The following is a 25,633-nucleotide window of genomic DNA, read 5'->3' on the forward strand; positions in this document are numbered from 1 at the left end:
TTTTGCGGGCTGCATCGTTACTTTTTGACTGATATATTTTGCATGTGAACTAGACTTTGTATGTAGCCATCCCAGATACCCTTGTTGAAATGTCTTTGATGTGAAATTTCAATTATGAGTACGCTTAGCACTACCAGTAAGCTGAAGTGGGTTGAAATTTCAGACTAAAAAGCAACAAAAAAAGGTAATTGTGAACTTAGGAGCAACAGTTTTTGCTTGGGTTGCGGCATAACAACTGCAAAATATTCACCAAAACAACAATTACAACGTATCAGAGTAAGGTAAAATACTGTTAAACATAACACTTAAAAAAATTTCCAGGTCAAGACAAGACCTGTTCGCAATTAATTTGGCCTGATGATATTGCATCTTCTTGCTGGGACACCCTCAGAGGTCCTTCGTGGTGCGGCGTGCCCTGGGGAAGCGCCGGGCATCCAGCCTTGCTAGAGAAGTACGGCTGAAAAAGCCTCTCAGGATTGGGCTCCGAACACAAATGTCTCCTGAATCTCTGCAAACAATCACACTTCAAATTATTGTGCAGCTTTATTCTATTTTCAGCAATGTGCTTTGCTGGCAGTAGAGAGACAACTTCAGAGGTAATACCCTGGAATCTCTTCCTGTTATAGATGGCTGTAGCTCATAGATATAATGTGATTATTTCTTTCATTAAAGGAACTAAGTAATGTTATTAGATTTTGCTTTTTTTAGTGCATCAAATGGTTTATTTTACCGAGGCTGGAATTATTCTTTTCCAGAAATCCAGAGGTCATTTATTATACAAAGCACCTTGTGTTTACAGAAAAGAAAGACAGCAGCTTTAGCTGTATTTCTTGTGTCTGCTTCCTCATTGCCTGAGTGTGAAAACTTTATTGCTCATTATCTACTGGGCTGTGATGAAGTGACAGATGATTTATTGGGAGCCAAAAACTGTGTTTCAATGGTGAACGTTTTTATCCTTTTGTGTTGCAGCCTGCCAACCCCTCTAACTGCTGAGGCAACAAATAAAGAAAACTCACTGCTGGAGGGCCCTGTGACTATCACTCATAAATGTCCACATTTCAGATCCCACTCTGTTTCTAATTTGATTCAATTCCCTTTTGTTGCTTAAAAATTCAATTTGTTTAATTGAGCTGTTTGACAGTAAAATCTGAATTCCATGCATTTTAACCATTCATATTAAATTTCCCTCCACATAGTACTTTTATTAATGTGCTTTAAAAGAGGTCACTTTAATTTAAATTTGGTGACCTTACAAGCTTATAAAAAGATCTATATGCTATCCCTCTCAAACTGAAATTAAATTGAATAAATGTAAGATAATGTTACAGTAGATACTTCTGACCGAGGTTTTGAGTTCTGCAGAAATGAAACCTGGACTGAGGTGCTGGGAAGCGTCCGTGCCCTTCCCAGCTTGTTTTCCACGCAAACAAGGGTGGAGCAAGGAACTTCCCGCCATGGGTCAAGCGAACCATTAAAATTCTTAATAACAGCTCGATACTGAAGTTGCAGGGATAGTTACGTTGCCGTGTGCTTTTGTTTAATAAGTACCCTTTCCCTGGCTTGGGTTGTTCCTTTTTATTTTTAAAGAGGGCTACATAGTTTTTGACATTTAAATAGCTGAGCATCTTTTCCTTTAGGATTAATAAGAAATATTGGAACCGGTGCAAGACTTTAAGATTTAGTAAACTTTAATCTGTAAAATTTAATAGCAATATCCAAGTCATTATGAGTATATAGGATGCCGTATGGCTTTACAAACACTTTTAAGCAATGAGTTATGTTACAAGAATGGGTTTGCTGTGTATCATTACGTCCAGGTAAATGCCAGGATGATGACATAATTGGTAGTTGGGAGTAAAATACAACCTCTGTAAAATGTTACTAAGGTAAATGTAGCAGGATTGTAATTCATTATACATAAACATGACTAGTAGTTATTTATCATTTTATGAAATATAGAATAACCTGAGCTCGCCGTGTTTCGCTATTTCTTCATTACTTTATGCGAAATTGTAATGACACTCTCGTCACAGCTCTCTCTTTTATTTCCCTTTAATGATTTACCAATACCGTATCCCCGAATTCACGTGAGGTTACTTTCCGCGTTACTCTCCGATGGTACTCCTGATATACAAAGTCCTAAAAACTAGCCTCATTAGGAATGATATCCTGCCAGTTTCAGACACTGACAAATTTATGACTTTGGATTAAAGGTCATATGGGCATTTCAGCCATTAAAATAGTCCCATTTCATAATACCTGAAACCGTAAGGAAATACATTTTTGCACACAGATGCCCGTTATGTTAGTTTCTGCTAAAGACATACAGTAATAGTTTGAAAGCAACAAAAGCCTATTTTGTACCTGTTCAGCTTGCAAGTGTGTTAGCCCTAGGCTACTGTTTAACTTTTAACCCTCTTGTTCACACAGCGTACATGCATAAAACTACAATGTACCACATAATGAAGCAAAGCTAGCAACATTTGTTTTATACTGTTTGCTATAGGACACGCTTCTCTCTGTTTTTAAAATCGGTTTGGAAAACAAAACAAAAACGAAGGCATCTTTCTATGAAATGAGTGATTATGCTGGTTTTTCACACACATTTAAGAGCAGACCTGCTATGCTCTTTGTATGTTAACAGGGCTTTCAAGTAAAAAGAAATAATTCAGCACAAAATGATTTTGAAGAAGAATTTCTTTTGCAATTCTTTTTCGGTGTCTGATTTTAAAACATTTTATCAAGCTTCTACTATATGTGCCAAACACTCTCTTGTCAGGTGTAGGATGAACTACAGTATAACTGTGAGATATTTCTTTCCCTCATAACAATCTTGAGCCATAGCCCATGATGAATTATTTGTACCATCACAAGGAAATTCCCCTCTTCTGCACTTAAACCCAGCAAAATTACACACCAATTGTAGCAGAGAAAACATCTGATGTGACAGCTGTATAGCACACGGAGATCCATTGGTCCATTGGTTAATCAGCAGATTTTAATGGTGCTGGGGAATATGTGGTAACGGTGTCCTGAATTAGAAATGGCTCTGTGTTCTCACTAATAGGACAAATCTTCTACCTGTAGATGAAGGATTCCCGCTGTTTTAATGCTTCAAATGCTTAAAATTAAAAAAAAGAAGAATGTGGAAAATCTGCCATAATTCAGAACACAAAAAGGAAATCCTGTGGATGAGTCAATTATATGGTTCCTAATGACGGTTCAGCCTGGAGGCCTTGTGCAAGGAGTGGAGGAAATAAGGGAAGATTAACTTGGTTAACCTTCTTCCATTTCCCCGTGCCACGCAGGTACTTCACTTACTGTATTCCCTCCTCTTTAACCCACGCTGTTATTTCCTGCTTTGGTTGGGGACAGCTTGAATTTCTACAACTCTTTCACAAATTTCATGTGTATTTGCTCTTTGTTTTTTTATACTAATAGTTAAAATGGAAAAAAGAGTCCAGCGCTGCATTGGAAAGTAGGATTTAGGGGGCTGGATTGTTTCTACCTGTCATCTTTAATGTGCCTCATCATATGCTCAGGAAAATTAAGATCACAGTTTTCTTAGGCGGCTCATTATTAGGGATATATCCTAGAAATTAGAAATTTCCCCAAGATTAAAAGTAAAATCTCAGAGGCCCCTGAAGACAGCAGTATCTTTAGTGAGCTAAAGGCCTGGCCAAGTGCAATAATGATAATGATAAATAACCATCATTTATTTTTATACATGCCCATATCATTTAGGACCTCATAGTGCTCCACAATAAAATCAAAGAAACATTAACTTGAAGTAAACAAATGACAAAACAAACATTAGCAGATGGGCAAATCAACAACAAAAATAAACAAATCAGCAGGTCAGAGGCTCGAACGCCGGGATGAACAAATGTGTTTGGAGCAGGGACTTCGGTGGAAGCTGCAAGAAAGGCCAAATGAAGACTGAAAGGCTGCTCGTCCCCCAGCGTCCCGGTGTGCGTGGCACCCTCGAACACCTTCAGATAACGTTATGGGGCCATTAACGAAGTGGCTTCCTGTATTCTAAATTTCGAATTAGAGCTACACATTTGCAGCATCGTCTTTTTTTTTCCCCAACCCTGAAGCTCCTCCCTATACACCTCCTGGAAGCCTTGTCTACAGGCACGGTTGGATGGAGATGCCATGCATGTTAGACTGAGATGGACAGTGGCGAACTGCAAAAATCTGGGCTCTGGATATGCTTTTTTGACCTGCCTTCATTACTGACACCCTGATTCAAAGAGAATATAAAAGAAAAAGGAAAACCTTATGAATCTATTTTGGACCGTTGGTGTGGTGAACGGGGCTTGTGCGTCTGCATATACCAGGGGCTGTGAAACTCTCATATGCCTGATTCCCAATAAATTCATGGTCCATAGGTGAGCTACGGTCGGCATAAACATTTTTTGTCAAGGCCAGTAGAAGCTTGCTGCTGTGTGGAGAATATTATTATTATTTACTGCTATTGCTGATACTTGTAGTACAGTTGGACCTAAAACTTTATTACACTTAGCATCAAATAAATGCTTACTGGAAAATTCCTTTCTCTGAAATTATGGAAAAATGTCTTGATAACCCATTTAATGAAAGAAATTAATTGCAATTCATTATTCTCACTGTATGTTAGCAACCCCTGTAGCTAAATATGAGGGACTGTACAAATGTGGCATAGCCAACAGACATGAAACCCGTTGACCTGTATAGCAGGTGATTTTGAGCCAAGCATAACCTTTTTCTTTTTGTTTTATTTAAAACCTGTGAAGAGGTTGTAGAGTCAGGGAGGTACCCTCACCTAAGCCTTGTTTAGTCGCAAAACACTAAGCAGCGTGAATGCTCGTGGGAGTGCTGGAGTTTGCTCCCCATGCCATCCTCTTTTTGTTCATTTGTATTTAAGAAGAACTTACTTTTGGTGTGTGATGATCATCTGCTGATGATTTAGCCAGAGACTGCAAATGAGGATTTTGTTTTATTTTAAAAATACTATTCACAGACTATATAAAGACAGACTTTAGGTGAGGTTTTTGGATTGGTATATGCAAGGCTAGTATTTCAAGCTCATTCTGGATAGAGATACACCTAAAACATGGCATATGTAATTAGAAGCCACGTGAAAACTTGGTTAAAAAATTAACTCTGTGCAACAGAAATGCATAATTAAAATTACCATCTTCAAATACCGTTGCTTTTCCTTCCTTCCTTGCTGAAGAATGATTTGTGCTTGCAATTTTAGCTTTAACAACTTTTCATGTATCTGAAAAAAAAAAAAAAGATGTGAGAGAAGTACCTGCGTATTGGCTTGCCTTTGGATGTTATTTGTACTTACTAGTACTGGTACTGGGAGTGAGGATCTCACTGCGCTGTGAGTTGCGAATGTTGGCAGGGAAAGCAGAGCCCTGCTTCTGAACAACATGCAAACCTGCACGTTGGGCAGATACAAGACCTGGACAGGGGAAGCAAAAAAGTAACAGCCATTGCCTGTGAGCAGGATAAGCAGCACTAACAGCGCAATAGCTTCTTAACCATCGCAGATTTTTCTTTCGGTGTCAGCATCATAACAAAGGTTACTTTTAAGGTGGAATATGAAGCACGCAGGATGGAAGGAAAAGAATAATAAATAGCAAAACTGATGCTGTTCATGATTAGATGAGTGACATTGGGATGAATGTTGACAAAAAGCACAAAGCATTTTTTATAAGCATAAAAACATGCATAAGCATATTTAAGCCTTTTTATTTTGCCTAGTTCTTATTGGGCCAGCTCTTAGTGAGGAGGTCAGCAGGAGAGGAGGCAGGACCGAGCCTGGGCGGCTGTGCCACACCACGCCTGGGCTTCCCCGCTGACAGCGCGGCACCCGGGCTGCTCCAAGGAAGCGATAACGAGGTATTGTGAGCTTGACAATCAATCTGTAGTCGCTGTGTTTAGATTATTTAACGCCACAAAAGTAAATAAGTGATGATTGGCAAATGGACAAATCTAATGCACTTTAATGCACTGGAGTAGCCATAAAGCATGACTTCTCCCCAAGCTCATGACAGTAACTTTCCTTTGCGACTTTGGACATTGTAAGCCTAAGAAACGCTGTTGACAGACATGTTCCAGGTCATAGAACAAGACTGCATGATCAATAATGTCGCAAGCAAACTTCAGGACCAGAAATACAATTCCCGACATCGACATGACAGAAAGATGCCACTAAAGATTCAGTGCAGCGACGGATCTGTGCGGAGATGCTGCTAACACCATGCCGTGAGGTCTGCAAGGCTGTGCCTTGCTCTGGGGTGCTGAGCTTTGGTTTCGTTTCAGAGTTGGTTTTGTACTTCCATGTGATACAATACAGCATAGAGGTGTAGGTATGGGGAATGGTACCCTCAGAAATAGAAGGGAAGGTGCCATCTGACCACGCTGCTCTCTTGAGTGTCCATGTTGACATCACCTATAGCACTGACATGTTTTGGAGATGTCATTTCATAGCCAGGAGAAGAAACGCTGCAGCTTCTACAGAGCCAAGGCATGTTTAACAGGAAAGCATTAAAACATTTTTACTTATATTTACATTTTACTTATATTCTTATATATACTTAGATGTAGATAAGTGATCAAAAAGAGGAAAATAAGCAGAAAAAAATGAATCATGCCTTTGGATGTCCACATTTTAAATTTCTCGATCAGATTACTTTGAGTGATGCAATACACTTCACAATCTGTTTTCAAAAGGCTTTGCTAGACAAATAGGTGGATGACACTAAAACTGGCATCAGAGGTGGCAGAGTTTCATAGCTGGCAGAGAGACATGTGAAGGTATGAAAGAGCACGTCCATCTGTTGATGAAATTTATGTGAATTCATTGAGTGCTACATTGAGAGCTGTGGCTTGACTCATCTCATTTCCACACATTGTATGCACGTTTTGCCTTGATGAGTTTGTGGGCACAGGGTGTCCCTAACTCCACATTTGCGAAAGCATTTTGATAGACAGTAAATAGCAAGAAATGGAAATGCTTCATTCCAGTGGTTTAGCCTGAACACAGAGAGCTCGGCGTTACTAGATATAACCTTACCTCGTCAAACACCGTGTATAGGAAAAGAACATCTGAAGACTGCGAATGTAGCGGGAGCCTGCCTGGAGGATGAGTGCTACAGCAGCCCCATTCATGCAGTGGCTTGTAGGAGTGCTTCTGTTACAAAGGTTTATTGTCCACGATGTGTAACTTGGCAAAACCAATTCACTCCACGCTCAGACTTGGCATTCGAGATCTCAATCTGTATGTAAATGTTTTATAGGGTTAAAGAAAAAAATTCTGCTGTTTCTAAATTGCAGGAAAAAAAAAAAAGAAATGAAGGATGATTGTTTTCTTCTTGCTTTTTGGTGCTCCTTGCCCTTCTCTCACTGAGACCTTAATCTACGGGGAGCTCTGTACAGGCAGCCCCTCCGCTTGCAGGCAGCTGCCTGCTGGAGAGGAGCCTTCATGTTTTAAGCCCAATTGGGTGTCCAAGAGTGGTCTCAGTATTAAAACATTGCTCAGTATTAAAACAAGATCCAGTAGCAAAATTTGGCTTTAGCTCTAAATTCAGGCTCTTGTATTTTCTCAGAGTTTGGGGTGGTCAAACCTGAGGTTTTGGGTTGAATCCAACCCAATAAAAAGCGCTAAGTTTTATTTTTAAGTTGGCAAACTGCTATATATGTTTATGCTTCTTAGTATGCTGAGACTTTATAACAGATGAAATCCTTCCCGTCACTTGATTTTAATATAGAGTTTTCCTAAAAAGCATATAGCATTTTAGGCTATATTTTCAAAAAGAACCACTAAAATTGTGCCAGCGCTATTTTGCATGTAAAATGTTGATTGCACTGGAATAGTTTAGCTGTGCAAAACCACACGCCTGCACCCATCGGCCTGTGGCCACACACAGCCCCCTGCTACCCGCCCCACTGAATTTTAGCTTTCCAAATGCCGTTTTCTCAGCAGAATAAACCTGCGAGGTCTGAAATCTCCTTAAGCCCCAGACCTTGTCAAGGCTTATGCAGGTGCTTAGTTGTAAGCAATGGGTCATCCTGCAGAAGTCTGTGGTTACATCAGTATTTCCAGGGCATCCCCGGCAGTGCTTTAACTGGGAGGGCTGGTGGTGGCAGCGGTGGCCATGGGAGGTCCACCCGCAAGGACATGGGAGCATGCGTGAGCTGCAAAGGCCTGTCCCTGCCTGTCCCGGGCAGTAGGGCTTGCTTCTGCAACATGCTTTTTGTGCTGGCCTGGCCTTCCAAAAGGGGAGAAACCCTTTGGTTTCACCCTTTGTGATTGCTCATAGCCTTTTCTTATTTTTGCCTTTTAAACAAGCACTGTCTTAGGAGAGTTGGTGAGAAGGAAATCCTAACTCATTTTAAGGGTGAAGGTAGTGCAAGAAAAACAGTTGTCAGTTAAACACCATCTGAGTGGTCTGTAATAGCTCTTGTAGCTCACAAAAGGGACTGAAATTACATAAACAGAGTGGCAAAATATTTACCATGCGCCCGCACAGCTCAGAGGTTGTCCACACTGCTGATACTGTTTATATCATTTCAATCATTAAAGCATGCTTGGCTGCCTAAAAGCTTAAAAACATTTTTTTCTAAAGGTAACTTGGGTACGTTCACAGTCTCCTTCTGGGGAAGCGCTTTGGGACTGTAGGTATTATCTAGGTATTATTATCCCCATTTGCTCGTGGACAGAAAAATCAAGGTAAAAAGAATCGAAGGCAGCATCACGCATGGGTTAATCTGTATGAGTCGTTCTCTCGAACAGGATTGCCCACATCCTTAAATATAAATGCATGCTTAGCTGCTTTGCGGGATCAGCGCCACTGCGGCAGGGCTGCCCCGGCCCCAGCTCTCCCCAGTAACACCCGAGTGCCACCGCCACCTCTCCTCTCCCTTCCCTCGGCCACCTTTATGTCCCCGGCATAAATCCTCTTTACTCGGGCTTTGTGTCTGGGGGCCGGCAGCGGCATTTGTTCCCAGACGAGGTGCAATGCTGAGGCTGAGGGGAAACTGCGGGAGGGGGAATACATGCATATATATATATTTATACAGGTATAAATACATTAATATAAAATATATGCACCCCCCTAACCATGTGCAGACACAGAGGGAGATTTTAACTCCAAATTGTCAGGCTTTAATAGATTTAAATCAGGCTCTTAGCGCTATTTTAACATATTTTTTTGTGCGTGTTTAGTAACAACAGTCATCTTAAATTGTAGTGGCACATGGCCAGAGGGAAGAGAGGTGTTAATGAGACTCACTATAAATGGAAGGAGCTCGGGAGTGACAGTTTTCCGGAGCACTGTTGGCATCGGATCGAAGAGACAGGTGGTGGCACAGGGCTGACCGATCACCTCAGATAATGATGAAAGAGGAGTGACAGGGGTGAAAGATTCAAGGACCACTGAAGAATGGCGCGGGGGAAGGCAGGGGCCATCAGCCAGCCCCGACAGGCACGGCCGGCTCCCCGCGCGCCGCTCGCTCCGGTGAAATATGAGAGGGGCTGATAAGGGGGAAGCAGAGTATTATCGATATCAGATGTGGAAATGAGTGGACTTAGTAACCTATCTACCATTTGGAGTAAGTATTTACGGTTTCCATGACCAGAATCAATCAGGTTTGAAATTCATTCTTATTTGGCAGAGGAAATCTGCACTTAACCTTTACATTCGGGGTCTGCTGATGAATATTGACCTAGAAAAATATCCCAAAGGTGTTCGGTCCAACGAAAAGTTATTTAATAATTTCGTAAATGATTGCCGTACCGCAGGGACTAAATATTTAGATCGGAAATCCTAACTTTAGATGGGTGCCTGACCAGGGTGCAGATTATTGCTACACTGAGAGCCCTCCAACCTCTCATCAACCAGCCATAAATCAGGGGGATGGAGGAGTTCAGACAGAGCAAATTCTGGTGACAGCCACGTGATGGACTCACGGGGGAGAAAATGAAAATTCATTCCCTGACAACCTGCTACAGGCTGCAGGTATGGCAAGGGGGAGAAGCTAAATAGATCTGTATCAGCTGCGAGGATGGCAGACCCCCATCATATGGAAATGCCCGAGGAGGGTAGGTGAAACCTGAAGCTGCACACAAAATGCTAAAACGTCAGAGCGGCTGAATCACCTGAGCAAAGATTATATAAAAATGTAAATTGCCTGTTCCTGACCCAATCGCGTTTAAAAATGAAGGGACAAAGAGTGACAGGAAAGGTGCTATTATTACAGATTCAGGGTGATGCACAGTCACTGCTCAGATTCCTCTTTGGCAGCGGCTGGGAGGCGAGCTCAGGCACCGCGAATAATTTTCCTGCAACTGCCCTCTCCTATTTATACACCCGATCCGAAGGCTTTGGGGATGAAGGGAAATGATCCAGTGGATTTTAATGGGCTTCTGAGCAGGATCCATGCAAATCTGCTCTACGCGGGGATTTCAGTCCCTGATTTTTTTAATCTAACTGAACTTACTCAAGATTTTCAGTGTGCAGTTAAATATTAAATTCACTTTAAGAAAGATTATTTTATAAAGCTGTTCTCGCTTATGTGAGAGTAATGATCTCAAAGACGAGCAGGAATTGCTCTGAAACGCACAGACTGCTTGGCTTTACAAAAGATCCCACTAATGGGCTAGATCAAGTATTGTTATCCCTAAAATTAAATGCCAGTGTTTAAAACTCCATTTTTATAAGAAGAACTTGCCATTAATAATTTTTAAGGCTCTTGATTAAATAACTAAAAGTGCATTATTATTGGGTTAATAATTACTTTAGATATGTTCAGATTTTGGTCATTTTCCCTGCATTATTACGGCACAGAGGCAAAATTTCACTCATATATTTGACTTAAATGACAGTCTTTTGGGATTTGCAACAGAAATTATAACTTCTGCTGCAATTTACATGTTAAGTTCTGTAACCCCGTGATAGTTCAACCATTTGTAAAAGAACAGTAGGTGGCCTAGTGGTCTAATATTCAATGAATAATTTTATCTTACATCAAGCACAGGGTCCAGTTTAATGTTTCATTACATTAAAATTGCACTCGGTGACATAAACTTTGTAATTAAAAGAGCATAACTTTTCCAAAACGGTATAGACTTCTCTTGTGAAAAATCAGCATGTTTAATCAAGCCATTACGTTGTTATAAACTGAGACTGGTTTTGTGTGTACGAGGTGCTACCTGTTGAAAACAAGCCATATTTATTGTCATTGTCCATCTATAGCACTTGCAAATTTAATTCCTTGATTTTTACATCCAAGAAGTCACACTGTGGCACAGCGCCTGGTGGATAAAAAAGCAAAAAAACCCACAACAGAGGAAGCAAGGTGCCATCGCTGCGGGATGCTGACTTCCTCGGGCACGGCGGTGGCTGCCTCTCGGTGCAGTTGGATGTCTTGGGCTGCGTTTGCCTTTGGCAGAGCCAGCGAAGTGCCACGACCTGGCTGTGCTCCGACGTGGCACCATCTGGCACAGCTGGAGAGGGTTGGAGAGCATGCCCTCCTCTGGCGCAGTGCAGCGAGTGGGATGCCCCTGGGCCCTGGGGGTTTGGAGAAGCACCGCATCCCTGGGAGCAACCCCCAGGGCACATCAATCTTCACTTCGAATTGCTTCTTAATGGCCCAATAGCTTTCCAAAGGAAACTGCACCACAGTATGGTTTTGCATTAGCTTTTATTTGTCTTTCTAGATATTACCATTAGTCATCGTTAGTTATGAGGCAATGGCAGATATCAATTAGAAGATGAAGTATGACCGAAGTCACGTGCAGGTGGTAATGGAGCTGCTGCAGAATTAGCTCCTGGCAGCACTGCAGCATGGTGGCAGCAGCTCCTGGGGCGGGGTGCTCCATGATCCACCCTCTGCTGTGGGCATTTTGGGTTTGTTCAGCTCGTGGAACTGACTTTTGCTTTGTTTTGTTGGGTTTTCTTCTGTTTGTTTCATTGGAGTGAGCTGAATCAATGAACGCGTCCTTGTTCAGCCGGAACATTTTTGGACTTAAGAGACCAGAGGTATGGCATACCCGTCTGTGCTTAGATATTTGCTCTCTTTCACCCCAAATTAATTTTATTTCCCATTTAAAATTAAAATACTTAATTAATCCACAGGTATAAACAGGAGCAGGAAAAGACTGCTGGGGGAAATGTTGGTCCTGGCACAAAAACCGTGCTAAGAGCTGGAAGACACTCTTTAATGTCTCAGGATGGTTCCAGTCGTTGCTTCCTAAATCGCGGTCTCTGAGCTGATGTTCAGAAGGCGCTTTGAAGGGCAGGTAGGTAATGGGTGTTTCATTGCACAGATACGCTTATTGTCATAATAGAAAAAACAGAGTAATTGTAACGGGTTCAGGAGACCCGATATATCTCAGTTCTTGTGTCAGATACAGTTCGCTAGACGCAGCATTAATTGATGCATTATGTAGCGTTTGTTAAGATACATTACCTAGCTATTTTTTATTGTTCTTTGAGATAAAGGGTTATATTAACCCCAGATTTTCCACTGAACTTTTTTTTCCCTGGGAGCACCGAGGCCTAATGATACAAGGGTGACATGGGATGGAAAGAGAAACAGAAAGCAGATTTTAAAGGTACAGAAAAGACACCTAAAGATGCAGATGCCTACAGAAAAAGGCGATTTTTGAAAATGCCGCAACACCCACCTCTACTCCACCTGCCTGGATTGCTAGGCACCCAAATGCCTTCCCAAACCCTGTCCCCTTTTGTAGACCCCAGGTTTGCAGAGCCCAGAATTGAGCCCAGGTGGCTGGAGCCCCAGCCTGGTTTCCCGACGGGGTGCGGGGCTGAGTTGCATCTCTCCCTCTGTGCACGGGGTGCGAGCGAGCCAGCGCACCGCAAATGTGCTGTATGTTCTAAAAATAAAAGCCTGGATCCAAACATGATGTATCTCCTTTGATTTCCATGCAGATACACCAGGAATGAATGTATCTATTATGTTGGGGTCTGCTGGAATGTTAATTTTGAAAGTCATTTCTCTCAATCTATAATTATATCTTCTTTGTCAGAAAGTAGGAATTTCTTAGAGCAAAAGGGATTAATCTCAGTCACTGTTTTCAAACAGTTTGAGTTAGGTAGTTTCTGTAAGACTATCATTTCTTTTCTTTTAAGCCAGTTAAATTTTGCCTGAGGCTAACATTTTATACCCAGAGTAAATCTTACTAAAATTAAGAAACAGAACATACAGCTGCCCTTATTCCTGGCCCACAGATGTTACCAAAATCTGATTAAAAACCCCTTAATCTTCTGCTGCACCTTTTCATTAGTGTAATAATCATTTTTGCCAAATATCTGGCAGAAGAGGGTGGAAAAAAAGTGAAAAATATGAGGTTTTGATGATCAGCATCTTTGAAAAGACTCGTTGAACCTAGTGGGAGAAATGAGGACTTGGGGTAATCCATGTGCTGAAATATTTTTGCTTCTTTTTCTAGAAAATGTGCAATTTGGTCAGGCAGAAAAAATTGAACAGAGCCTTCCAAGCAATAAATCACTGGATTGCTGGTGACATTCATACAATGCGGATATAGTGTTAACTGTATGAGTCAGACAGCCCTTACTGCACTCAGCCTGTTCCTAGGAGGTGACCTTGCCACGGTGTAGTAATCAATCATTCTGGCACAGGACACACTGTTTTTGTTTAATATTACACTATTGGAATATATAGTAAACAAAGTGCAAAGGAAATTTCGAAAGCAAGCACTATATAAGGTGTGCTGTAATATTTTGCAGCCCGAGGAGTGCCAACAGCATACTCTGCACTGTATGTGTGCCTCCAGATTACTAACTTTAGGCTGTTAGCAGCAGCAAAGCATATGTGACTATACTCAAATACTTCAACTGTCTGCACAGCTCGAGAGGAACAATTCAATGGAAATATGAAGTTAGGATTACAAAAAAGATTTACTACCATAGACACTGCAGTCTAACATTTCTTACTTTGGCACTTTTATACAGCGTATACATCACGATTTTCCCAGCCAAATGACAGAATAGCAACATCCTGAACTGCCTGAAAAAAATTAAGCAAACAAATCTTAATTAACTAGTAAAAATTCTTTTAGTGTACGATAAGCGAAGTGTTACTGCTTATAGCCAAGAGGTTATATTGGATTTCCATGCATGAGTTATACCATGAGCCAGTTAATTCATGAAGTTTGCTGTCAGTGAATAGAGTAAAGGAAGACAAAGGCAAACTCTTTTGAATGAAGGAACTGTAAGTGAAATATATTTGGTTCTTACTGTTTTCACATATAGTAGAGATGAAAGATAATGCAGTGGTAATTGAGTATATAAAACTACCTTGTCAGAGAGGTAGCATTAATGTCGAGTTTGTTCTGGATTTTCGCAAGTGCGAACCGCTATGTACGCACTGCAAAGAGGTGAAGAATCAACTCTGTTATGCCTAAGATTTTGTTAGGTATAAACATGGACATACATCATTTTTTCAATACTGCAGCCTACTTTTATTTTCTTGTGGTCCTGGAGCCACCGCTGAGCCACATGACATTGAGAAGTGATCTGGGACGCTATTTGGGGTGACCAAATGCACCCATGTGCTCTCACATGTACAAAAAGCCAAACGGCTTGAAAAGGGAGCAAATGCAATCAGTGAGCACACAAAGTTTTGGCCCTGAATTGCAGAGGGAGACAGTTGTGGTGACACTTTCCAAGGTGATCTGTAGGTTTTCTTCAAAAGGGTTTGATGCTCTTTCAACTTTAAACAGTTGAGAAACACTGCTCTAAAGTGTCCATCACCGGGAGATAAATTGCGCTTTCATAGCGGCGTGCCCTGCCTCAGCAGGGTCGGGGCTGCCTGCGCACGGCAGCGGGGCTGCACCGGTGCCCACCCCTCCTCGGCTGCCCTGGGCGAGCAGAGATGCTGCTGACCAAAATGTTCGTATTTTCGTATTTTTCCATAGCATTTGGGAGATGGAAACCATTTGGATAATGCTAACATTTTACTCCATTTTTGAGCAGTTCCTAGGGGAGCGTGATGAGTCCCAGTCAGCAGAAGCATGGTCCAGCCCTCAGCGGTGAATGAGATGGGCAGAGCTGACCCTGTACCATCGGCAAGAACCAGCCATGAGAAGCCCATGCGCTAGTGGACTTTGAGCTTTAGAAGCAGTGCCAACATCTGCAGGTCTGGTAGGCTCCGTATCCTCACTGCTTGGCCCCAAATGCCTCTAGGGTGATTCTGGGTTGCACAGCCTGTGAGCAATCAATGCCACATATGCACAGAAGGACAGAGTTGCACGTAGTTATGGTTATTTCATACCTGGGCAAAAAATAATGTTGCAACCTGATATTTCAGCCCATGCCATGGGTATACGTTGTATTTGCTTGGGCACTGGAGCTGAATCCATTTCTCCCCAGACCAGTGTACTATGGGCAGGTTGTGGCTGCTTGCAGTGAATTTGGTGACCAGCTCTATCAGATGCCCCACAGAACGTGAATGTGCCGTTATTATAGATCCGTGTATTTCATATCGCAGTTATTTATTGTCCTTCTGAAGGAGTCAGAAGGTCTTGGCATCACAAGTGGCTGGTTGTTTTCAAGCATTACACCGAGCAGATAAATGTGGGATGCATGAAGCATGCTCAAATTCTGAATTCTGTCTTTTCATCTAGTGTTCATATTTCTGAATTTCAGCCAAAAAGAGGAAGAAAGGGGAAAGAAGTATCGAAGTGCTCTCTCAATTTGTCCATGAACTCATAGGTTTCTTTAGTTTCAATATATATGCAACAGAAAGCAAGAAAACCCAGCCTTCTAGTAAAAGCTGAAGTCAGTGTAGGTTTACATGGGTGTACCTGAAAGGAGAGCTTTGCACAGTATTAGGGAAAGTAGCAAATTAAATATGTTTCCCAGGACATTTAATTTTGCAATAACGTTCTTGGCAACAACATTTTTGTTTATCTGCCATCAATGCTAAAAACCAGGCTGATGTTATTTTCCTGGAAGAAAGTATCGCAGAAATATACGTCAGTTATATTAAAAAATGTATTTTGAAACTTTCAGTATATTAGTTTCAAATAGGTATTACGGTTCTTCGCAGTAAATATTAAATTACTATAAAGATGCTTACTGTTAGATGTTGACTGCTAATGTTGATTTTATCTTAGTTGTTTAATCATTCTACAAATAAATGTATCCAATCAAGACAGTAATGTTTCATGTTATGTGAGTGTTAGCTGTATATTATTAGCCTTTACATGAATAATGAGCAGTTAGTATAAGATGCTCATCAAAGACTTAAAATAGTAAAGTCCTGCTTAAACTTAACACACCCATTCTCTAGGTTAATCAAAACAAGGAAGCCGAGGGAAACACACTGGTAGGTTAACCTGGATTCAGTGTACAAACGCTATAAAACCCCGTGCAGGTTCCCTCCCAGAATCGCATTACATACCTATTGCAATGCCTCGAATCAGTTGGGAATGATAATTTTCGCTCCAGTACTGCTACGGTGTCCCACCTCCTATAGCAGTAGTGGGTGTCAGGTACTGTTTGGACTAGAAAGAATTAAGCTATCACCCCCCTGCTGTGTGTTAATTTATTGCTTCAGACATTTTCATATCTGATTAATTTTCGCCCGTTCCGCCGCCGCTCGGCGAAGTTGCGCATCTCGGTGGCCAGATCCGACACCGCGAAATGGCTTTGGTCTGGGGGCACGGTGCCGGCATCGCCGGGGGAGAGAGCAGCCACGCCGGCCCCGTGTGGGCACAGCCAGGCAATCTGCCGAGGTGCGACATGGCAGCCAAACCGCCAGCTCCTTAGTAAACAAGAAAGGAGATTGTGACGCCGTTCGAGATCCCAGTGCTAGACATCTTTCCATAATAGCGTTATTTGCTCGAGAAAATAAAGGGTCACCGCCACACACAAACTACATAGAAAATGTTGTGTTGAGGGTGTATTTTTTTTTTTTTTTCTCCCCTGGTTTTGTTTAGTGGTTATGTAGAACCTGCCGAAAAGGTGTTTATTTCTGTTTGTAAATTGAATGCGCTGGGTGTTTTTCTCCAGCTTTGCCCCAGGCTCTCTTGGATGTGATGATGGAGCTGGAAGCCGAGGCAGACACCAGAGGAGCATACGCGGAGGGCTGGAAAACAAAGCCGTGTTTTGTCATTTCATGCCGCTCAAAAGTCCCACTCCATGCAGACAAAACGTGAGTTAATATACATTAAACAGGATGAGTGAAGTAAAAGCTAAGCATGCAAAAATAAATAGCAACCTCACTGGAAGCACTGGGGCCATCCCCAGCGTGCGGGTGCAATGGGGCCACTGGCCAGAGAGCAGGGCTGGCCCCAAAGAAACGGCCCCCACCCTGCCACCCCACTCCATCCCTTCCCGCCTCCCAAAGTCAGTCATCTGGCGTTGTTCTCCTGCATCCCTTTCCTACCCCGTTTGTGATATGTGGGTGATGGAGAAGCTCACCCTGTCGTGTGCGTGTTGCACATGGATATCTCTGTTGGTTTAATTTCACACATATCTATTGCACATACACAAATAAATTCTCCCATACCATTTTATTGAATTTCTAGTAAGTTGGCAGACTAAAGTGATTTTTAACACTTTTCAATTGGATTTATGATTTCTATGTCATCCACCCTGCTTCTGACATTAGGAAATGTTCAACATGAGGGAATCATTCACTGGTTCTTTTAACTACACTATAAAACATTTTAGTCTCCTTTCTTTCAGAAATCCATAAATGGCTAATTTAATCACAGCCTTACAGCAGAAACCCTCAGTTTCTTCTGCTAATTATGGGGCTGAGTTTTGGTGCTTAAATCATTGTGCCATGTTGGGGACAGGTAGGGAGCGGACTGTCCGGGACTCGGTCACCAAAGACCACATCATGACTTGGTTTCCAAAGTGTTGAGGGTCACCTGGGCTTGGCTCCTCTCTGTGGGGCAGGCAGCATGGCATCCCCAAATGGTATTTTCAGGAGATCCAGACAAACCTGGGAGCCTCCTGCATTATACTTTTTCAAAGGTGAGATTTTCCAGCTCTCTGTAGTGGGGACTTACTCTTTCCCCTACCTGACCTACTTTGTTTTCCTGACAAATTAGGACCAAGCTAACCACAAAAAAAGCTTTACAAGCCACGTGCACTGTGGTGTTGACTGAGCCTTCCTTCCTCCAACGTCCGTCCAGCCGAAGCACGTTTGAATTTCAAAGGTACACTGAGCTGGGTGGTGAGAGGGCTGATGGCTGCGTGAAAGTACGCACACCACCGCTTTGCAAAAACTCCAGATAATTACAACTGTTAAACCTTTTGCTTGTCTGGCCTCCTGAAACTTGAGCTTGTAGGGTTTTGTGCTTCCTAGGAGGTTTCTTGCTGAAGCAGGCATAGCTTTTTCATTGCATGCACCACCCACACCTTGGAGCAAGTGCTGCAACCTTATTCCTCCCTTGTAAATTAAAAGTCGGAGCTACAGCTGTTGTCCTCGTCGTTCCTGAATTGGGTGGTTTGAAGTCTGGATCAGGCCAAACCCTTTTGAGGGTCCTAATGGTTAGATGTCATGTGCTGGTCCCTCTTGTTGCAGAGACAGGCTGGATCCAGAGTTACAGCCGCTTGTGAGTTGGGGTGGGCGTGCAAATCACTCTCTGACCTTATGTTGAAGGAAATTTTGGAGGCAAGCTGTGCAAGGTTCTTGGGGTTTGGGGGGGCTGCTGCACCTCCTGGTTGCTCTGCATACAGGTTATCAGGGATCTCTGGTAAAAAACTTTGGGTTATAAAATAAATAAGGAAAAAAGTTGTTGTTGATGGCTGCATTAAAATTAATACCTAGAGGAAAGCTTTTAAAACTGTTTTAGCAGTTTTATTTGCATAGATAAATGCCTAAACCTTTGGACTCTGTATATGGGTTTATTGAAAATCATTTGATCTGCTAATTGCCAAGATACACCGTTCTTACAATTTTTCATGTTTTGTGGTTTATGCAGTAAGTAATTTATTATACTAACATAATTTCTGCATTCTGGCCAAAACCAGGAAATAAAACCAAATATCCCTCAAAACCTAGATCTTTGACTTGTTCTACAGATCATGCCTTAATTCACACCAGCATCTTTATCACTTTCTACCAAAAATAGACATATGATAATTGGATACAATGTGATAATGAAGGATATAATAAGCCAGGGGGGAGGAAGAAAATTTCTATGTTGGACCTGTGCCTGTAACTTTGAACAGCACTGAGTTTTTTGGCCCCCCAAACTTGTTAACCTGCCTGTGCAGGTCTTGCGGGCACGTGCCCTCTTCTCTGCCTTCCCTGGGACATCTCAAGCCCTGGTGGTCTCTGGGATGCAACCTGCCTTAATATCACTCTCTTGAAGGTTTTAAATATATTTTCCACTTTTTAAGGAAAACAGTATCTGTTGCAATACAGAGTGTGGCTCATCCCAGCATGGTCTCACCCCACTTCTGCATGCTCTGGTCCATTTGCCCCCTCACCTCTCATATTCGTTGCTCTCTCCCCTCCCATCCTCAGTCTTGTTCCCTTCTCCTTCCCCCTTCCCCTGCTCATCCCTTTTGGGAGAGTTTCCTGCACCGGTTCGCATTTCCTTCCTCCCTCCTGGTGTCTCTTCCACACACCCCGGCATCACACGCGGGGCCACGCTGACGTGGCACCTGATAGAGAATCCCGATTTGCAGATGTCACCACGTACACAATGGTCTACCAGCTATATTCCATCCCGAAACTTATCTTAATCTGTAATAATCAATATCAGCATGCAGAACCATATGCACCATTAACTACAATTTACATTTGATAATATACTGTTTTTCTTCATTAGGATACCACTCTTATCACAACGTGCTTACCTGGGGAAACGCTCGGTGGAGGAAAGCCGTTGTCCAACTTATTTCTCCCTGAGTCCAAACCCCAGTCTATGTCCTCTTGCCTGGGCTGGGACAGCAAGCAGGACTGATTTTCTTCTTGAATGAACAGAGGTCATTTTTCAGTCAAGTTACTGGTGATTTACCTGGGGGTAAGTGAGACTTGTGATTTCTGGGAAAATGATGAGAAAGGAGCTAGCTGACTGGCAGTCATCGCCAACTTCAAGAAGCAATAGGCGTTTGGGGAGCAAAGGTTAAGTGAGGATAGTGAAAACACAGTGAGAAGAGTTAATAAAAAACACTAAGAATTATTATTCCTTGACTAGTTTTAATTCTCAAGGGTTAAAAAAAGTATGGGTGTGTAACGGTGTGGAAATGCAAGCAATTGTTGGAACCACGCGCTCAAGTATTCCCAGACATAATTTTCTATCTCAAGTTTAAAGACTTTTGGAAAATGCACACAAACAATACTCCACAAGAGTAAGGGGTAAACCCAAGACTGGCGTGTGATTACAATTTACTAAAATCTGATTGCTAATATGTGGATTTTGGTGCATTTTCCCATTAGAAAAGCCTAGTTACAACAAACTTGCTATCCCACTCTTGCTTTACCTTTCTGAGATGTTCCTGGTAGCTGGTCCTGACTTGCTGCAGTTTTGACCCGTGCAGAGTCCATACCAAAGCTGATTTTACTGAAGGGGGTGGATGCTGCAGTAGGTGCAAAGACACCGTGGCACTGGTGAACTCAAGGCATTTGCTCAGCCCCAGCTCCCATTTTAGATGCCCTCTGGACCCCTGCAATAGCAGAGGGCAATGAAGAGCCTCCAAGCACCTGTCCGAGGATTGGGAAGCACCAGTATGTCTGCAGCCTTCAAGAGCAGGAAAGGACATTTTCGATCCCCCATTTGGGGAACAATTTTCCTCTAGTAGCTGGAAATTTTTAATAAGGAGGCTTTAAATCACCATGCAAGTTGCACTTAAGGGAATGTGACACGGTGTGACAGCACTGAGATGCTGCAAAGATTTTGGCGCTTTGGACAGAATTAGAAATTCTGCTGGTGTGGCGGTGGATGGGTGCAGTATAGTATAAATTAACATATAACTAATAACTATACCGGCATTATAGCGAGTATCTCATGGCGATAAGCTTCGTGATTCTCTTCAACCCACTGAAGTTGAAGGAAGAGCAAAGGCCTTTTCAAGCTTACTTTATCTTCTTGCTTCTTAAGTGAGACTAATCAAGTTTATATCCTTTTAGCTTATTATTAGCCCCGCAGAGCTTCTGGCACTCTTTACAGCTTTTTTGACATGAAAGTTGGTTACACCTACTGTACTTAGTATGACTTCACTTTTCTTGTGATAAATCCTGAAAATTAATATACTGTATCCTCCAGATTACAAAATGAAAGTGTCCTAGACATTGTGAATACTCTGGCTGTGGAATGCTGCCAGTAAAAGAAAAACTGATGTCTTAATGATCTTTGTTAATAAAAAGAAGAAACTCAGTAGTAAATTTTCTTGGTTAAGATGTCAGGCTTTTTTTTCTTTTTCTTATCCTAAACTCAAACTGACGCATATTTCAAAATTTGTCGCAGCGTAGAAGAGTCCTTGAAAATCAAATGCATTGGACATAAAATAATAATGATGAAAATCCTAAGAGTGAAGCGAGTCCTGCGTTACTTACGCAGCCAAAGCTCCCACTGACTTTAATAGGAAGTTTGGCTGCAGGAGGAATGCGAGCCTGGGGCCTGAGCACTGAACATAGGTTAAATTCTTTCTTAAATTAAATGAAGGATAATAATGAAATCTTTTGTTAAATTATTTGCTGACTGGGCTTCCTGATTTGGTAAATTAAGAGAAAGTCAAGCTCTGAAACAAGTAACCATTCTTGTTACAAAGGGTAGCACTGGTGGCACTGGTGTCTTATTGAACACAGATCTGCTTAATTACAGTTCCCACTGTTTGTTAAGATAACGAGTGCCAGCTGTTTGATAGCGGTGGAGCCCGCAGAAGGAAAAACGGGCTATCTTTGTCATTTCCATTTAGGCCCTGGATCAGACTTGCGTATCTATAAAATCGTATAGGGAGCAAAATAACTGAGAAGTGCACTCGCAATGTGTTCCGCAAATTTGGGCAGAGCATTTGCCGGTGCACACGGAGCTCTACCATCTATATCTAAAGCAACTCACCATTGGGAATATAAAGCCAAAGCAGAAAAATTGAGCATTTAATGGTCTACCATTATTGTTGAAATCACAATGACAGGCCATGATCTTCAAGTACAATTTTGATCCTTATGTAGTAACTGAAATTACAGCATTTCATACTCTGACTATATTATAGGGAATAAAACATCTGTCTAAATATTGGAGATATAAAATCCTCAAAATAAAGATATTTGAGAATATCTTGCACAGAGCACCTTTCCACCTGCTTGCTTAGTATAATGCAGTCATTATGGCAATAAATGTTTCTAATAAAGTATGAAAATGGATTGTTTGCTTTGCTGCTTGTATGAACTCTCATTTCTCTTTTTATTGTATTGAATCTGACATTTGCTTACCCTTTATCAGTAGAATATTTAATCAACTCCAATCTGTAAGAAGCAAGAGGAATTTCTATTTTATTTAAAACCTGTCCCACATGAAAAAGGACTGGGAAATAGGTCACGCAGTGTATGGGAAGTGTGAAAAGTGTTAGAGTTACAATGCTGAATATTTATCTAGTCTACAAAAGAGACGGTTCTAAACTTGTACAGTAACATGCAAGTCTGCTCCTATTGTTTAAGGTACTGGTGAAATGATTTAATGGCTCAATGTTTCTAATTTTTATCCACAGTACAGGATCTAGAGAATTAAACCTCTGTCAGCTTTATTTATTTTCTCTGTCAGAGTATTTTCTTGCACTTTTTGCTACATAACTCTTCAGAAATGCTATATCCATATCGATTGTAATTTCTTTGGGCTCGTGTCCAAAATACTCAACGTAAACAGTCTGTGTTTCCTCTCCATCTGTATTTTGGCTAATCCTCTGTTTTAGACAATCTAATGACAAGTCCTAGTTATCTGGAGGTACACGGTTTTCAAACTGGCGCACTATGATTTATGGTTCTTGTTTTACAGAAAGTATCACAAGTTCACAGAAGTGAAAGCTTCCAAATAAGCACCTAACTTTTGTAATAAATGCAGCTAACAACATGTCTGCAAATATATAGCAAACAGAGTGAGTGATGTCTTATTATGCAGGCCACAGTTTGACTTGGTCTGGTTTTATTTATGAATATGTCTTGCATCTGTTTCAAATTTCAGACCCGTTCAGTTTCTCAAATGCTCTCCCAAACAAGCTTGTGCTGAACATTGCTAATTATCCTAATAAAATATTTGTATCAATTTTACTAAAGATCCGCAATGCCTCTGCCACAAGCAGATATTTTTTAATAACTGAATTAAGAGAAATAATTATAGCTAGCACTGGAATGGGTCGGAGATGTCCAGATTGTATAAAAAAAAAAGGGGGAGGGAATGGGTAGAGTACAGCTAACTGTACAAGAGCAAAGGGACATATGATTAAATTAAAGGGCAATGCTTTGTGAACAAACAAAAGGAAATCCTTCTTCATACAATACATAGTCAATCTGCCGAATTCACTACCACAGGGGGTCATTGAAACAAATGCTGTGGCTGGGTTTCAGAGCGGACTGGATAATTTTATGACTGTTATTAAAATACGTATCCCTGCAAGTTCAGATAATGATAAGGGTAATCAAACCCTGTGCTGCAGCCTGCGAGATGATCGTTGGAGGCATGGGAGGGGAGCCTTGCCCCTTGTGCTGCCCCGGATGGGGCCTTACAGGGGGCTTCACCTTCCTTTGAAGAGGCGGGTGCTGCCCACTGGTGTGGTGTGGGCTCCACCACTGATCTCCTCCGGTGCGACAATTCCTTGCTTCTCAGTAAAAATAAAACATGAGACCCTAGTGTGAATTTCTAAGCATTCCCCTCTTGCTGCTGGTTCCTCAGCACCGAGTGATCTTTGAGGGATGCGATTGCCTTGGTTTATTTTTGTCGTGCAACTAAATAGTTTATGCAGGAATAAGCTGATGTAAGGACTGCTGTGTGCATCGTTCCCAGGCACAAGAGGTGCAGGGTCTGCCCGCTGCTCTGCGGAGCAGGACTTGGGCATGCAGAGAAGCTCTCTGCCAGCATGGTGAGCATTTAACCCTCTACCAGCTAGTAAAGCTCTAAATGTGTTTTTCTGCCATGAAGTCTTTTGGTTTGCTCTCAGCGCAGGCTGAACCAAATGAGACCTTGCCCCTTGCTTTAGCTGAGAGCTGGGAATTTCATTGTCTGTATTTCACACTTTTGTTACAATACCTCTTACCCAGGGATGTCTCTCGTGATCCTACAAGACGGGACGTATTCTGCACTCCTCAATGAATAGATCCCACAGCTTCCCGAACACCATCAGCTATGTGATATTGGTAGCCATGTAAAAAAAAAAAGATGACATAAAAAAGAGTGGCTTACCAAAAAAATTTAAAAAACAATGAGCTGATCTACAGGATCTGAGAAGCATTGAGCTGAGGGGGAGGCTGCCGAAGGGGTGCCCAACCTGTCCCTGGGGAGTGGCTCCAGCTGTGCCCAGCTGTGCTTCAAGCCAGGGCTCAGGGGTCCCTGAGTGTTCCTTGGGAAGCAGGGGGGGGTTGCCCTCCTGCCCGTTTGATTGCACTGATAGCATAAAAACCAAGGCGACAGTTGGCATTTATTTGTACCCCTTGTTATCACCCAGCGCAGAGAAATCCGAGACTGAAAATGGACAGTGTGTCTCCGATCAGGGAGGCTGTCAGCACAATTTATGGAGGTCTGATTTCTTATTTCACTTCTGTGCAGGAGAAAAAGTGACAACTTCGCCTTTCAGTATTGTCAGTCTAACGCTTTTCCCAGGCTGTTCACATGCTGGAAAGTGGACGGAGGGAAGGGAAGGAGCCTGAATGTCTGCATCCCTCAGCGGAGGACCACGAGGAGATGCTTAATTGGCATTTGGAGCTAAGTGCCGTGGCAGGACCGGGGGGGGGATGGACTCTGCTTCACCCCGTGTGACTTTACCCAAAGCTTCCCTTAAATATTTGGAGCCCTCACCCTCAAAGTCAGAAGCATGGTGTGGTATTCTCAGCTTGGCTGTTCTTCACTGAAATCTTTGTGTCTATTATTTGTTTTTGCTGGAATTCATTGAGTTAGAACCTGATTTTAAGATGTTAAAATCAATGAAATAAACCTACTTCCCTTGCCAGTTATTTTGGTTATTGCCCTAAACTCTGTTGCTTGGTTTGCTGTTGCTAGCACGTAATAATACTGTATCATCTGCAAAAAATTTGCCACTCTCAAATGTTTTCTTTTCCAGTTGAAATAGACCCAGGCTAGTACGCTCTTTTACAGAGAGAAGCCACTGTCACCAGCATGTGGGAGACCACTGCCAGGATTAACTGTACCGGTTCTCTAGGAGAGTATAGCTAGTTCCAGCACATTTATAAAAATTAAATAAATAAGTAAATGAATAAATTTCGTCAGTCCCAAGTAAACCAAAGACTGGAGTCCTTGTTGGGAAGTCCTTGCAACCTGGCCCTGCCTTTCGAGGTAGAACACATGAACCCGTTCGTCTCAGCTCCCACAATGTCTTATTTCCTTCTGGGTTTGTGACAAGGGTGAGGTCTTGTATTATTTTTCACTTCAATCTTTGGGGAAAAATGGGTAAAATTG

This window comes from Platalea leucorodia (assembly GCF_965183815.1).
Source record: "Platalea leucorodia genome assembly, chromosome: 4".
NCBI lineage: Eukaryota > Metazoa > Chordata > Aves > Pelecaniformes > Threskiornithidae > Platalea > Platalea leucorodia.